Source organism: Saccopteryx bilineata, chromosome X (assembly GCF_036850765.1).
Source record: "Saccopteryx bilineata isolate mSacBil1 chromosome X, mSacBil1_pri_phased_curated, whole genome shotgun sequence".
NCBI classification, from domain to species: Eukaryota; Metazoa; Chordata; class Mammalia; order Chiroptera; family Emballonuridae; genus Saccopteryx; species Saccopteryx bilineata.
In genome coordinates, this window is record NC_089502.1 from 70,409,913 (window position 1) to 70,424,773 (window position 14,861).

The following is a 14,861-nucleotide window of genomic DNA, read 5'->3' on the forward strand; positions in this document are numbered from 1 at the left end:
GAGTGTAGTGCCGGTGGCTGAGGCCTGGCAGATTTACATCGGATTTTGGCAGACTGTAGAGGAACTGCGGAGTTGAAAAACATTGGGCCATTCCTGTTTAGTAGAGTCTCACAATGGCAGACAAGTAAACAGGCAGGGAAAACCTGCTTCTCATGGCAGCAGGGGAATAGACAGCAAATATGGACCCTCACAGTGGTACCCAGGCAATCCCAAATCCACAATTTGTCCTGAGGGCAAGCACCCATAACCTTACATAGATTATACATGTGTGCTGCTGCTGCCATGTGCTCATGCACTAATCAGGCAGAGGACAAGCAAGCCTAACACAGCTGTTTTTCCAACAGGAGCCATGGAAGCCAGCCACACACATCATCCAGAGGTCCAGGGAGCCTTCTCTCACCCAAGGATAGTCAGTCTTTACCTCATGGCTTTCCTGCAAGTTGTCGGGCTTCACCAGCATTTAAGATGTCCAGACATCTTTGTTAAGAGGACCATGGCAAACCAGTTGACAGGCCATGCTTTTGAGCAGAAAAAAAATTATTTAGCTTATTCTTCAGGGATCATATGCACATTTGAATAGGTTAAAGCTTTTTATGTGGCGTCTGCATTGTACTAGAAAAAGCCAGTACCTGTAATCCCAGGCATCTCTCAACACCTGCTTCTTGTAACTGGTCCCACTTAGCCTTACCCTGGCCAGTGGTTGGCAAACTCATTAGTCAACAAAGCCAAATATCAACAGTACAACAATTGAAATTTCTTTTGAGAGCCAAATTTTTTAAACTTAAACTATATAGGTAGGTGCATTCTTTATCAAGGTAGCGCCCGCACGTGGTATTTTGTAGAAGAGCCACACTCAAGGGGCCAAAGAGCCGCATGTGGCTTGCGAGCTGCAGTTTGCCAGCCAGGACCCTAGGCTATACACTCATGTCCAGTAGGCACCATGTCACCGAATCTCTGATAGCTTGACCTCCAAGCAAGAAGCTTGGAATGTTTCTTTTGTTAAAAAAAAATTGAATTTATTGGGGTGACATTGGTTAGTAAAATTATATAGGTTTCAGGAAAACAATTCTATGATACATCATCTGTATATTATATTGTGTTTTTACCACTCAAAGTCAAGTGTCCTATCATCATTTATCCCCCCATGACCCTCTTCTAACTCCCCCACCCCCTTTCCCTCTGGTAATCACCATATTGTTCTCTGTGTCTATATATTTTTCTTAATCCCTTCACCTTTTTCACCCAGCACCTCAAAACCTCCTGCAGCTGTCAGTCTGTTTTCTGTATCTATAAGTCTGTTTCTATTTTGTTTATTGTGTTCATTAGATTCTACGTATAAGAGAAATCCTATGGTATTTGTCTTTCTCTGACTGCCTTATTTCACTTAGCATAATACTGTCCAGCATAGATGGACTTGGAGTAGTTCTTAACCACTGGTACATCCTCCCATCTTGGAAGGATCCTTCCTCAATTTGGATATAGTTTCTATTTAGAAGTTCTGCCCAGTAAGGTCTTAAGTTTCTCTAGAATTTAAGATATCCGGGTGACTATTAAGAAAAACATGCCAGCCTGACCAGGCGGTGGTGCAGTGGACAGAGCATATGACTGGGATGCGGAGGATGCAGGTTCAAAAGCCTGAGGTCGCTGGCTCGAGCATGGACTTAAATGGTTTGAGCAAGGCTCAACAGCTTGAGCCCAAGGTCGCTGGCTTAAGCAAGGGGTCACTCGCTCTGCTGTAGCCCCGTGGTCAAGGCACATATGAGAAAGCAATCAATGAACAACTAAGGTGCTGTAATGAAGAATTGATGCTTCTCATCTCTCTCCCTTCCTGTCTGTCTCTATTTGTACCTCTCTCTGTCTCTCTGTCTCTGTCACAAAAAAAGAAAAGAAAAACATGCCAAGCCAGCAAAAATGCCCTGCCCTTACAAAGCAAGAATGTTACCTTTATGTTTACCTCATATTCCAATGGGAATATGCTCATTTAAGTCAATTAAGCCTTTCATTTAGGTGTCTACATTGTATTAAAAAAGCCATGGCCTGGGTATTCCATCCTCTGCCAACCTCTACCTCTTGTTTTTGGTCCTGAGTTGTCTGACACAAGGTAGCACAGACAATCACAATTACATTTCATATTTCATCAACTATCCTCTGGCAGCTGGTGTTTTCCAGTCAAGGAAGATATGGATTGTTTTTAAAGACCACCACAGCTTCCAGGAATTGTGAGAGTTTTTTCCCCACCCAGAAATAATCAGGCCCCATTTGGCAGTGCTGTGTGCTAAAGTCTCAGGCTTTTCCAGCAGTCAAGATAATCAGGTTTCTTTTATTGAGAGCACCATGGAGGCCACCTGAAAGGCAAGTCAAATATATTTATGTTTTTAAAAGATTAGACTTCAGAGAAATATGTGCATTTGAATAAGTTAGGGAATATAATTAGGCATCTCCATTGAACTTCAAAAGCCAGGGTCTGGCCTTTCTCAACACCTGCCTATTGTTCCTGATCCTGGTTACCATGATCCCAGATAATACACACACGTGCAGAACACATTTTGTTGGTGATTCTTTGGCAGCTGGTGTCCTCCATAGAGACAGTTTCCAATCACCTGCAAAGCCCAAGGTAGAGGGAGCCTTCCCCAACCCAGGATTGGTCAGTCCCCACTGAAAAGTGCTCTGTGTTTAGGTCCTGGCCTTCTCCGGCAGTCAAACCTTTCAGGTGTCTCTTATTAAGAGAAACAGGTCCTGCCAGCCAAAAGACCCTGCCATAACAAAGCAAGGATATTACCTTATTAGATAAAACTTCAAAGGAAGCATGTGTATTTTAATAGATTAAAACTAAATTGGGAACCTGAACTCTACTGGAGAAGTGAGAACTTAAACACCCAACCTCTTCTAACACCTGACTCTTGTTTAAGGTACAGAGTAGCTTGATTTAAAGAGGCACCCACATGCATATTAATCAGCCTACCTCAGTCAGCCAATGTGCTACAAAGGGGGAAATTCAGAGCAGTCTCTAATCACTCACATTTTATCCAGAGATCCTTGGAGCCTTCCCCAACCCTTAAGATAGTCAGTCTTTATTTGGATGGATGTTCAGTAAGTTTCCAGGTTTGTTGGGGTAGCTAAGTACAAAGGAAAAGAGGTGGGTAATGGACTGTGTCTAACACAGCTCTATGAGGCAGGAAAGGGCACAGAACTTAAGGCTTCTTCACAAATGGGGAAATGAATAGAGTGTTTTCTAATATTCTGGCACCTGATATTGCACTCCAACAACAGAGGAAGCAAAATATTATGGGCTTCTAAAAGAGAAGGAAAAAGCCCCAGTAAATTCCTTTAATTAGAAATGTATGCACACAAGTCCAGAACAAAAACATTTATAGAAAAGTTGAAGAGTCTCTGTAATGCTTGTGGTCAAGGCCAAGCAGGTCCCAATTGGATTTGGGTAGACTTTAGAACCACAGAGCCAGTAGGCATTGGGCCATTCCCATTTACTGGATTCTCACAACAGTGGGCAGTCAGAAAAACCACCCCTTGTGGTAGTGGTCCAGCAATCAGGAAAACTGCCCCTGAGGGAAAGTACCCATAGCCTTATATAGGCTACACACACACACACACACACACACACACACACACTCACTCACACACAAATGGCTTTCTGCTATGTGCTCATGCGCTAATCATGCAAAGTGCTTACAGCCAGAAAACAAGCAAGGAAGCCTAACCACAGCTGTTTTCCCTACACTCCACTCTGTTAGGGTTGCTTGATTCACAATCTATGCAACAGGCATCTTCCATGATGCTCCCTGTGTGATGAGTGAGGTACAATACATCCATACTTCATAGTAAAGACAACAGCAACAGACTACTAAGGCACAAAGTATACAAAAAAAATGACAATAATTACAAAGGTTCCCTTCACCATGATGTCTCCCTGAACACTGAAAGGATAATATACTTCTACCTCAGGTGGCCAGGTTCTGGTTGACCAGAGAGTTAACTGGAGGGCCACCTCTAGTCCCCTAGCTCCTGGTGCCAACAAAGCCACCCACCATAGGTGGGGGGCCTATATAGTCAAGGGTCATGTCCATTGAAGTCATTGGCCTTTAGAGAGGGCTGTTGGGGCAGGCAGGAGCACACTGTCCTGTCACCCAATGCCTGGCTTGAGTAAAGTGTCCTTGGTGCATATCTGCAACTGAATGAGAGCAGCTTCCCAGTGCAAGAGGGGCTCCACAGGCACTACCCCCTGTCAGGGTTCAAAATCTTGTTCAAAATCCAGAGCACTGTCCATTAAGTGGTGTGTCCATCCAACAAGGGAGCTGGTGCCCTCCTCTTGTTGCAGTCCCTGCCTTCAAGAGTCCATTGCACTACTCAATGATCAGTCCTTCAGACAGACCAGCTGTTTGTGCAAATCACCAAAGGTGAATGTTCATTACAGGCAACTAGCCATACAGCTTTTTGATAACAGATCACAGTGCTTTTCCATAAGTACTCTTTCCATAAGCATGCCTTGCCAAAAGCCCCATCCAAACCTCTCAGAATATCACATGAATGTCAAGCTCACAGGGCCTGATGGGGTCAAACACATTCAAAGCCTGTGCTGCCTTGACAGTTCTCTTAGCTGCTGCAAAAGCACTGGTATGTACTAAAGCCAATACATTAGAAGGGAACCAGTGGATATCCAATTCCACATGGGACCTGTAGTCCCTGCCCATCCCCATTAGATGCGTCCTTTGGCCTTCCCCCTATTTAAACTGGAACAATGCGGTTTGGGAATCCTCCTCTCCCTCAGCTGCCTCCAATATGCAATCTTGCCACCATGCAGCACGAACAGCTGACTGTTTTCCTGGCAGCTGCTGGGGCTGCTCGTTTCCCCCTGCTTCTTTAGTGGAAAGAGCCTCTGTTCTGGCCTAAGCAGCCACCAAAGCTCTAAAAGGGTTTTATTACATTTGCCATCTAATTTCTCCCTATCTTCCCCGGCAACAATCAAATCTACCCACATTGGTGTTTGAGTAACCTTTACAGGCTCATTTTTCTTGTTAGGGGGCAGCATTGGTGGTAACCTGAACACACTTACGGAGCTGCACTTCTACCTCCTTCGATTCTGCTACTGTCCATATAACAGCACTGATGGGCTGACTCACATAGGGGCCCAAGATAGCCACCAGTGGCCCAAAAAGTGTGGACCAGGTACTCCTGAGAATAAGGTCCCTCATCCCTGCCACAAATACTTCCTCATCTGGCCCATGGGACCTCAGGTTGAAGGTAGCATTCTTCATAGCCAGTTCCTGGAAGACCTGCTGCAACTTAGTATATGACTACCATTTACTCACTGCCCATGGTAAGTCTTTGGCATTCTGCCAAACCATACGAATGGCAGCCATCACCCATTCTAATAGGGTATGATTTCCTGGGTTTTCATGGTAGTTCTGAAGACACCGCCTCAAGGAGGAGTGCATGGTGATGACAGCTAATTTCCATCTCTGCTCCAGAAAGCATGATACCATCCATCCTGATGTCCCACAACTGCAGCACCCAAGCTGACAGAGATTTGATGGGTTTATGCCTGAATTTTGCCCCTAACTCCATCAACTCTGGGTGTAGGGCCAGACCACAGAGTGCTCAACTACTTGCAGAGGAGGCTGTGCCTGTTCATGACACACTTCCTGATGCAGGGTTTTCACTTCTGGGTTATCAGCAGCCAGGTTCTGAGTCTGCTGAAGGCAGTTTGAGCCCAAACATCCTCCTCCTCTTCCTTACAGGAGTTAGAAATGACTACTACTGCTGACTTAGAGCCACTCTACTGGCACAAATACATCTCCTCCTCTAGTGCCTGCTGTTGTCAGTGGTCAGTCTCCAGCTTGCACTGGAGCTCTTGGACTTGGGAAGCCTCCTTCTCCAGCAACCATTAAAGTTCCTGCCACTGCTAGAAATCAGCCTCCAGCTTGCATTGGAGCTCTCCGACTCAGACAGCCTCTTGCAGAGATATTTCAGTTTCTTCTCACAAAGCTGTAAAAAACAGCCTGCCCATGGGCCCCAACAGGGCAGCTACAGGGAACCTCATGCTCAAGAATGTCCACACCTCTATCCTACTCTTCAAGGGTGCTGGAAGCTCCATACCAGTTTGATCTGAATCCTGCCCACTACACCAGGTGTAATGCAGGTGGTCAAGGCCAGGCATATTCACTTTAGATTCAAGCAGACTACTGAAAGATGTTGGGCCATTCCCATTTATTGGATTCTCACAATGGTAGGTGAGCCATAAGCAAAACTACCCTTCATGGTTGTGGGCCCGCAATTAGAAAAACCTCCCATTGCAGCTGCAGGCAACTGATCAGGAAAACTGCCCCTCATGGTGGTAGGTCAGCGATCAGGAAAACTGCCCCGAGGGAAAGTACCTGTAGCCTAATATAGGCTACACACACACACACACACACACACACACACACACGGCTTTCTGCCATGTGCTTATACATTAATAATGCAAAGTGCTTGCTGCCAGAAAACAAGCAAGCAAGCCTAACCAGAGCTGTTTAATTTAGGGGATCCCAGAATGTCAAGCTGAACTGATGAATGAAGGCTTTTTCATGGCAAAGCCAGTTCTTAAAGACTGTGACAGGGAGCTGTTTCTTCAAATGTGCAGACATCAATGTTAAGCTAAAACAAATAAAAAAACAAAACAAAACAGGAAAACATGGCAAAATCAAAAGAAGAAAATTAACCTCCAGTAACAAACTTTTTAAAAATGTAGACCTACAAATTATATAATAAAAAATAAAAAAAAAAATTCCGTTTTTTTTTTTTTCATTTTTTCAAAGCTGAAAACAGGGACGCAGTCAAACAGACTCCCACATGTGCCTGACCAGGATCCACCCAGCATGCCCACCAGGGGGCGATGCTCTGCCCCTCTGGGGCGTTGCTCTGTTGCATCCAGAGCCACTCTAGCGCCTGAGGCAGAGGCCACAGAGCCATCCTCAGTGCCTGGGCCTTCCTTGCTCCAATGGAGCCTCTGCTGCGGGAGAGGAAGAGAGAGACAGAGAGGAAGGAGAGGGAGAGGAGTGGAGAAGCAGATGGGTGCTTCTCCTGTGTGCCCTGGCCGGAAATCAAACCCGGGACTCCTGTCATATACTAAGCCTCAGTCTCATTGGTAGTTGGGGCTTGTTAGCATTTGCAGGCTCCAACAATAGGACAGTTCATTTTACTGGAGCCTCTCTCCTTCCTGAATTAGCAGCCTGATGATCCAGCTATGAGGTTGCTGCTGCCACTGCCTGGAGATTAAGAGGCTCAAAGAGCTAGCAGATCTCTACTCTATCCACACTCAGCACAGGGTTCTGGGTAAGGCTCTGTCAGTCAGAGCTGCCAGCATACTCAGGCAGGGCTGGATGCCAACTGCTCTCAAGGCAATTTTCTATGAGCCTCCAGGCCTGTTCAGCATGCCTAGCACTCTGTGGGACCACTCTCCCCAGGCTTTTTTCACTTTGTAACCTGTTTTGGCTGGGAAGAAGGCGCCCTAGTCGCTGCCTGTGGAACAGGAGGTCTTAAAAGCTGCCAAATCCCTCTTTATAGTGCACAGACCTGAGTATGAAAGCTCTGCCAACCAGAGCCACCAGCTTAAGCAGGTAGGGGGGTGTGTTGACTTCTGTTCAGTTCCCCAGGTATATCTAGTTAAATTTGCCTTAGCGTTCCATGGGATTGCTTTCTGCAGGCTTCTTGTTAAAAAGCCTACAGCCTAGGCTGTCTAACTACTGCAGTGTTCTCTGAGGTTTGTTCCGTAGGAATGTGTTTTTCACCCTGTATAGGCACTAAAAAATATCACGTCCTTGTCTTGTATCGCTGAGCTGAGAGAGACCTTGTCAACTAGAGCCATGTAAGCCAGTTGGGCAGTGAGCAGATTGTGGCTTCAGCTAATTGGATCCACAGATCTGCTCCAGAGACAGTCTTCAAGCTGCCTGCACGCCTCTCCCCCTAGCACTTCCGTATTTTTTCTTCCCTGGGATGTTAGCCTGAATGGCTGGGTGAGGTGACCTACCTGCCTGGATTAGTCCGGGCATAGGGAAGTTTGCTTCTGTGCACTTCCCATGTGCTGTTTCTGGGGGAGCAAGGACCACACTGAGACTCTTGTCGCAGGCCATGCAGAAGCCTCTGAGCCTACCCCTCTGTCCAGGAACACAGGCACCCACGTCTAGGGTGTTAAGAGAAACCCCTCGCACACTGTCCACGCTTGCCGACCAGGATGTCGAGGTTAATGGGCGGCTGCCACTCACCCACCTTTGATGGGGTCCGGCGCTGGCATTAGCTCACGTGGGCTGAGTCGCTGCAGGCACACTCTTTCCTTGGCTTGAATGTCTGTGCCCCAGCCCGGCTCCCTCCTTGCCCCCAGCCCCCACTTTCTCTCAGTTCCAAGTGAAAGCAGCCCTTGCTCATGTTAGTGAGGAAGGCGGAGTGTTCCATTCTCCATCTTATTTCCTTCAGGGTTGATTATATATTTAGCCCACTTTTTGCCCAATCATACCTTCTTGTTCCATGTGTGAGACTTCCAGATGCTCCAAGGATAGATTTTTCTGTCTCTGGTTGTAGAACTTGTTGAAATTTTCTGCAGGCTTCTTGTTAAAAAGGGGAGAGGTATTGGGGGTGCACCTCACTGTGCAATTTCTCTGATGTCACTCCTTAATTTATTTTTAGGTTTTATTTTTTATTGAATTTATTGAGGTGTCATTAGTTAATAAAATTATATATATTTCAGTGTACAATTTTATAAAAATCATCTGTATATTGTATTGTGTTTTCACCACCACTACTCAAATCTCCTTCCATCAACATTGATGCCCCCTATACTGTCTTCTACCCTTCATCCCCCTTTCTCCTCTGGTAATCACCATGCTGCTTCAAAGGATCGAAATCATACCAAGTATCTTTCATGCACAGTGGTGTGAAACTAGATATTAATGTTAGGGAAGCTGAAAAAAAACCCTGAAAATATATGCAAACTAAACAACATACACATAAATGACCAGTTGATCAAAGAAAAAGTAGAAAGGAAAAATCAAAGATTATCCCAGACAATTTAAAATGGGAACACAATGTACTGAAACCTATGGGAGGCTGTAAATGCAGGACTGAAAGGAAAGTTTATCATTGTAAGTGCACATATAAGGTTTGAGAAAGCTTGCAATAAACTTAACTTTACACCTTAAGGAACTAGAAAATCAAGAACACATCAGAGTGAAAATAAATGATGTTGAGACCAGAAAAACAATAGAAAATGTGTCAATGAAACTATGAGCTGGTTGTCAAAGAGAATAACAGAAGTGACAGACTATAGCAAGATTAAGAAAAAAGAGAAAGATATGATCAGAAAAGAAAGAGGAGAAATTACAACTGACACCATAGAAATATATACTATCATAAGAGATTATTATGAACCAGCACATTAGATAACGTGGAAGGAATAGATAAGTTCTTAAGAGTCATCCACCTGCTGTGACTGATCCAAAAAGAAATAGGAAGTCTAAACAGACCAACAATGAAAAAAAGAGTATGAATCACTAGTCAAAACCACACAACAGAGAAAACTCCAGAAATAAACATTTCCACTGGTGAGTTTTACCAAACATTTAAAGGAAAATAATACCAATTTTTCTCAGCTTTGACAAAACACTGAAGGGGAGGAAACACTTTTTCAAACTCTCTACAAGGGAGCATTACTCTGATACCAACACCAGAGAAGGGCACTACCAGAAAACTCTAGACCAATATCTTGCTAAACATAGATGCAAAGATTCTCAACAAAATGTTAGAAAACCAAATAAGTAAACTCATTAAAAGGTTTTTACACTATGGCTCAATGAGATTTATCCCTGGGATGCAATAAAGGTATAACTTATGCATATCAATAAATTTACACCACATTATCAATAAATCTACACTACATTAGTATAATGAGTGGTAACAATCATGTAATAACCTCAATAGATGCAGAAAAAACTTTGTCTGGAATAAAAACAAAACACCTTAACAGGTTGGGTCTAGAAGGAATATAGCTCAATACAATCAAGGCCACATATGACAAACCCACATCTAATATTGCACTCAGTGGCAAAGAATAGAAAGCTTTATCTCTAAGATCAGGAACAATATTAGAGTGCCCACTCACACCACTCCTATTCAATATAATACTTCAAGTCCTGTATGGAGCACAATCAGGCAAGACAATGAGAAAATGGAATCCAAATCAGAAAGGAACAAGTAAAATTGCCATTATTGTCAGATGATGTGATCTTATATAAAGACTGAAAGACTCAAGTAGAAAGCTGTTGGATCTAATAAACAAATTCAGTAAATTTTGAGGATGTAAAATCAATACGCAGAAAGCAATTGCTTTCTTATACATTAGCTATGAGACAGCTGGAAAATAAATAAAAAAACAAACCCATTTACAATAACATCCAAACCAATAAAATATCTAGGAATAAATTAACCGAGGAAGTGAATGATCTCTGCAATGAAACTTAACGTTCTTTGAGGAAAGAAACCTAAGAGGACACTAACAAGTAAACAGACATTCTGTTTTCATGCACTGACAGACATAATATTATTAAAATGATCATGCTACCCAAATTCATCTATAGATTTAACAAAGTCCTCATAAAAATTCCACTGGAATTTTGCACTCAGATAGGAAAAATAGGAATTCTAAAGTTTGTTCAAAACTTACAAAATCCCTGAATAGTTCAAGGGATCACGAGGAAGGAAAACAAAACTGGAGGTCTCACACTGCTTTATTTCAAGCTCTAAAAGCAAAGTAAAGAAAACAGTAGGATACTGGCATGAAAATGGACACATAGACCAATGGAACAGAATACAGAACCTAGAATGAAACCCCTACATATACAGTCAACCAATACTTGATCATGAAGCCAAGGACATCATAATGGAGAAAGGGTAGTCTCTTCCACAAGTTGTGTTGGGAAAGCCGCAATTTCCACGTGCAGAAAAGGAAATTGGACCTCAGTCTTACACCACTCAGAAAAATTAGCTTGAAATTGATTAAAGACTGAAATGTAAGAGCCAATACTGCAAGGTACCTAGAATAAAACATAAGAAAGAACCTCCTCAACATTGCGTCTGGCAATGATTCGGGGGTATGACAACAAAAGCATAAACAACAGAAGGAAAAAAAACAAGCAACCAGGGTGTTTCTGGTAGTAACACCCTGCAACCGACATGGAAATCAAAGGACGAAAGACAATGCCAAAGGTACAATTCTAAAATAATGTCCCAAACTAAATAACAGCAGGGTCAAGTTACCATCCCCAAGAATTCAAAGACCTTCCATAATTATGACTTACTGTTTTCTTTTGCTACTTTGTTTATTTTGTTCTCTAACTTCCAGAAAGTGGTCATACCTCATCCAGAAACTATCCTTAGCGTAAGCAGAGTTAGGGCTTCCACACTGAAAATAAAACAATTAACCTACAAAATAAGATATTTGTAAACCATGTATACAAATAAATTAATATCCAATATTTACAAGGAACGCATACAACGCAATAACAACAACAGTGGAAAAAAGAAGCGGTCTGGTTTACAAATGGTCAGAGGAACTAAAGACACATCTTTCCAGAAAAAAAATTCAAATGGTTAACAGGCACATGAAAAGTTGTTCAACATGATTGCTTTAAGCATCAGGGAAATGCAACTCAAAAATCACAAAGAGCTATCACCTTACACTTGTGAATGTGGATATTATTAAGGTTACCAACTTTTTTACAATGAAAAGGAAGACAAAAATAAATTGAAGAAAACAATATTGTAAATAAATTACATTTTATTCATTTCAACAATAACAGACTATAATACGATAAATTCATAATAAAAACATTTGTAATAATTTATGTTGTAATTATGCTTAGGTGCCTATTAATTTTTAATAATAATTGTAAGAAAAAAGTGCTCATTTACATACACATATGTCATATCATGCAATGGATCAACTCTGCATCGATCAAATACGGACATTCACAGATTTGTCTTCCAATATCAAAAAGGAAGACTTGTAGGAGGACACTTTTTGAGGGAGGATGGAACTTACAAAAGAAGGACTGTCCTCCTTAAAGGAGGACAATTGGTCACCTTACTATTATCAAACATACAGCAGTAACGGTGTTGGTAAGGATGTGGAGGAAAGCAAACCCTTGTGCACAGTTGGTGTGAGTGTAAAGTGGCTTGGCCATTATGGTCAACAGTACGGAGGTTCCTCAAAAAATTAAAGAGACACTCTAGGGTTGAAGAACAGTCAACAAAAAGAAGATCATCAGCCAGAGGTGGATTAAGGTCAGTTGAGGCCCCGGCAAGGAAGGAAATATTGGACCCCTTATCATTAGAAAATATGAAATGTGGGGTTTTGCGGGGCCGTTCAGAAGTCAGAGCCCAGGCTGCGGGCCCAGTGCGCCCACCCTTAAATCCGCCTCTGTCATCAGTGCAGTCTGGGTGTTTTCACTTAGTGACAGACCATGGAAAGCAAGTAATATACTCAGTGGCGGGAAATGGAGAAAAGGGAGCAATTTCAATGGAACTAGTGGTGCTGGTGGTGGTGAGAGGGGGCATGGCAGCTCTAAACACGCCAAGTCAAAGAGAAGTCAAAGTACTCCTCTGACACTCAGTTAATCAAATTTAATCAAACTAATGGAAAAGAGTTCAACTAAGTGTACTAGACTACGTAGGTTCACATTTGCTCTTCTAAAGTCAAGGAGCCCTTGTTTTGCAGAAATGATGTAGGTCAATCCATGGTGAACCAGGAAGACAGGTTGCCACATCAACAGCAGGCATGAATTCTGGAGGTGTTTGGGCTTCAAAATATGCCCTCCTCCTAGGCACCAGGAATCAGTTTCAAGTGTTACAAGCTACAGTTCAACAAAGCCTCTGGCAGAGTTGGTCACCAGAGATGTGAAAGACCAGTTGATCCCACAGAAAATATGGCACCTCGAGCAAGCTGACCATCCCTGTGCTCAAGGAGCAGCGGCTCGGCTTTCTGGGATGTTGCCTGGGTCCTCACTCTGGGCTGCGGCCCTCTCTGGGGAGGTACAGGAAGTTACAGGCCACATACATGGGGAAGAACACATCTTGGTCCTCCAGGTTCACTACCTCTAGCTCTTGATCTCTTTTCAGGATAAGCAGCTGGTATTCTGTGTTCCTCCTGAAAATAGCTCTTCCATCCCTGTCCAAGGAAATCAGGCAGAGGCGGAACGCGATCTTTCTTTGCCAGAGGAAGCTGACCCCGAGGCCACAGGGACTGTTCAGTGCCCTGCGCTTGAAGGTGATGCGCCGGTTGGCGTAGCACACCACCAGGTCCCAGACAAAGCTGAAGCCAGTCCACTGCCAGCTGCATGGCATTTCTCCATGGAGCTGGTGCCCACATCGCATGCTGTTCTCCTGGATGTCGGACACGTTGGCAACAATGGGCCCGAGCTCCCTGTTCTGCTCAGCCTGGAGTAGGGTAATCAACTCCTGTCTGTACACTGAGTTCAGCCACGTGGTAGGGATCAACGAATCCTGTTCGATGATGCGTGTCCACCGCAAGTCACAGACGATGTAGGCCAGCCGCAGATGCTGGAACACTGGCACGAAGGCTCTGCCCTGCTCAGTCTCCAGGAAGGGGGTGCCCTCTGACTCCGTCTTGGCCCTAGCAAACCACATGTTGGCGCTGGACAATAAGGCCCTGCGGGTACACTTCCATGTGGGCTGCAGCTGCAAGTACATCCACTTCTTCAGTGTGGTGTACACGTCCATCTCGACTTGCATCACTAAGAGCTCCGAAGAGGCAATGAGCTCTTTCATGATATCCAGGCTCACTTCTCTCAATAGCGCATCACTATGGCAAGTCATTAGGTTGTCCAGCAGCCACTGGAAGCACACGGCTCTGATGCCTGGGAGGCCGTAGGTCTCAGCACACTGGTAGTAAATGAATACGGTTTGGGCGCTGACAGTCTCTGTCATGACTGCCCCACACTGCCGACTCAGCTCGTCCAGCTGCAGCATGCTGGCCGTGGCCAGGATGGAGACCACTCGGTTGGGTGGAATGTGCACGCATTCTCGATACAGGGAGCCTAGAGCCTCATGCAGTGCCAAATGATCAATGTTCTCGTCAGGCATTTGCAACTCTATAACATTCATGGTGGTTTCCTGCCAAGCGCCACTGAACATGCTGGCGAAGTACCCTGACTGGCATAAATAGGCCCTGTGCAGGTTCCATGCGTGCCCGAATGCGCGGATCTGCACATCGCTGCCTTCCCCCTTGAGGAACAGAGCATTGTAACGGGGACCCAGACGGCCTTTGGCACGCTTCGGGACGAGCTCTTTTTCGTGGGCACCCCCTGAGTCCCTATTCCGTTTGCGGCCGCCATGACTGGTGCTGGGTCCGGCCTCCTCACTCTCCGACTCTGCCTCAGCTACCATTACCATGGCTGCCCCCTGGGCTTCCTCCTCCTCCCCACGGACACCTGGTTGTTGTGGGGCACGACCCCCCAGGAGCCGCGGCAACCGGCTGATTAATGCTCCCATGGCCTGTATGTACCTCAAAAGCACAAACGACACACTCCCAGGGCCCCTGCCCAGAGTGCTTCTGGGTACAGCTTCTGCTCTCGCATCACCCATGAACTCGTGCGAGAAAAGGGCACAGCCAACCCGGAAGCCCACTCGGGGCACCTTTTCATCCTGGGTGACGGCTCTGGGGCTACCTCCACAGACTGGTGCTTGATATATATATATTTTTTATTTCTTCATGTTTTAGTGACACGTTTCCTTGCTTTAATAATTTTTGACAGACTTAAGATTTAACAGAGGACTTTTTGTGTGAATTATTCCGTTGTTTT

The 14,861-nt window shown here is 44.5% G+C and overlaps 1 pseudogene; it reads right to left on the bottom strand.

Annotated features, from left to right (window-relative positions):
* Window positions 1-13,041: 13,041 nt before the first annotated feature.
* On the bottom strand, window positions 13,042-14,550 carry LOC136316705 (germ cell-less protein-like 1 pseudogene; annotated as a pseudogene).
* Between the last annotated feature and the right edge of the window lie 311 nt (window positions 14,551-14,861).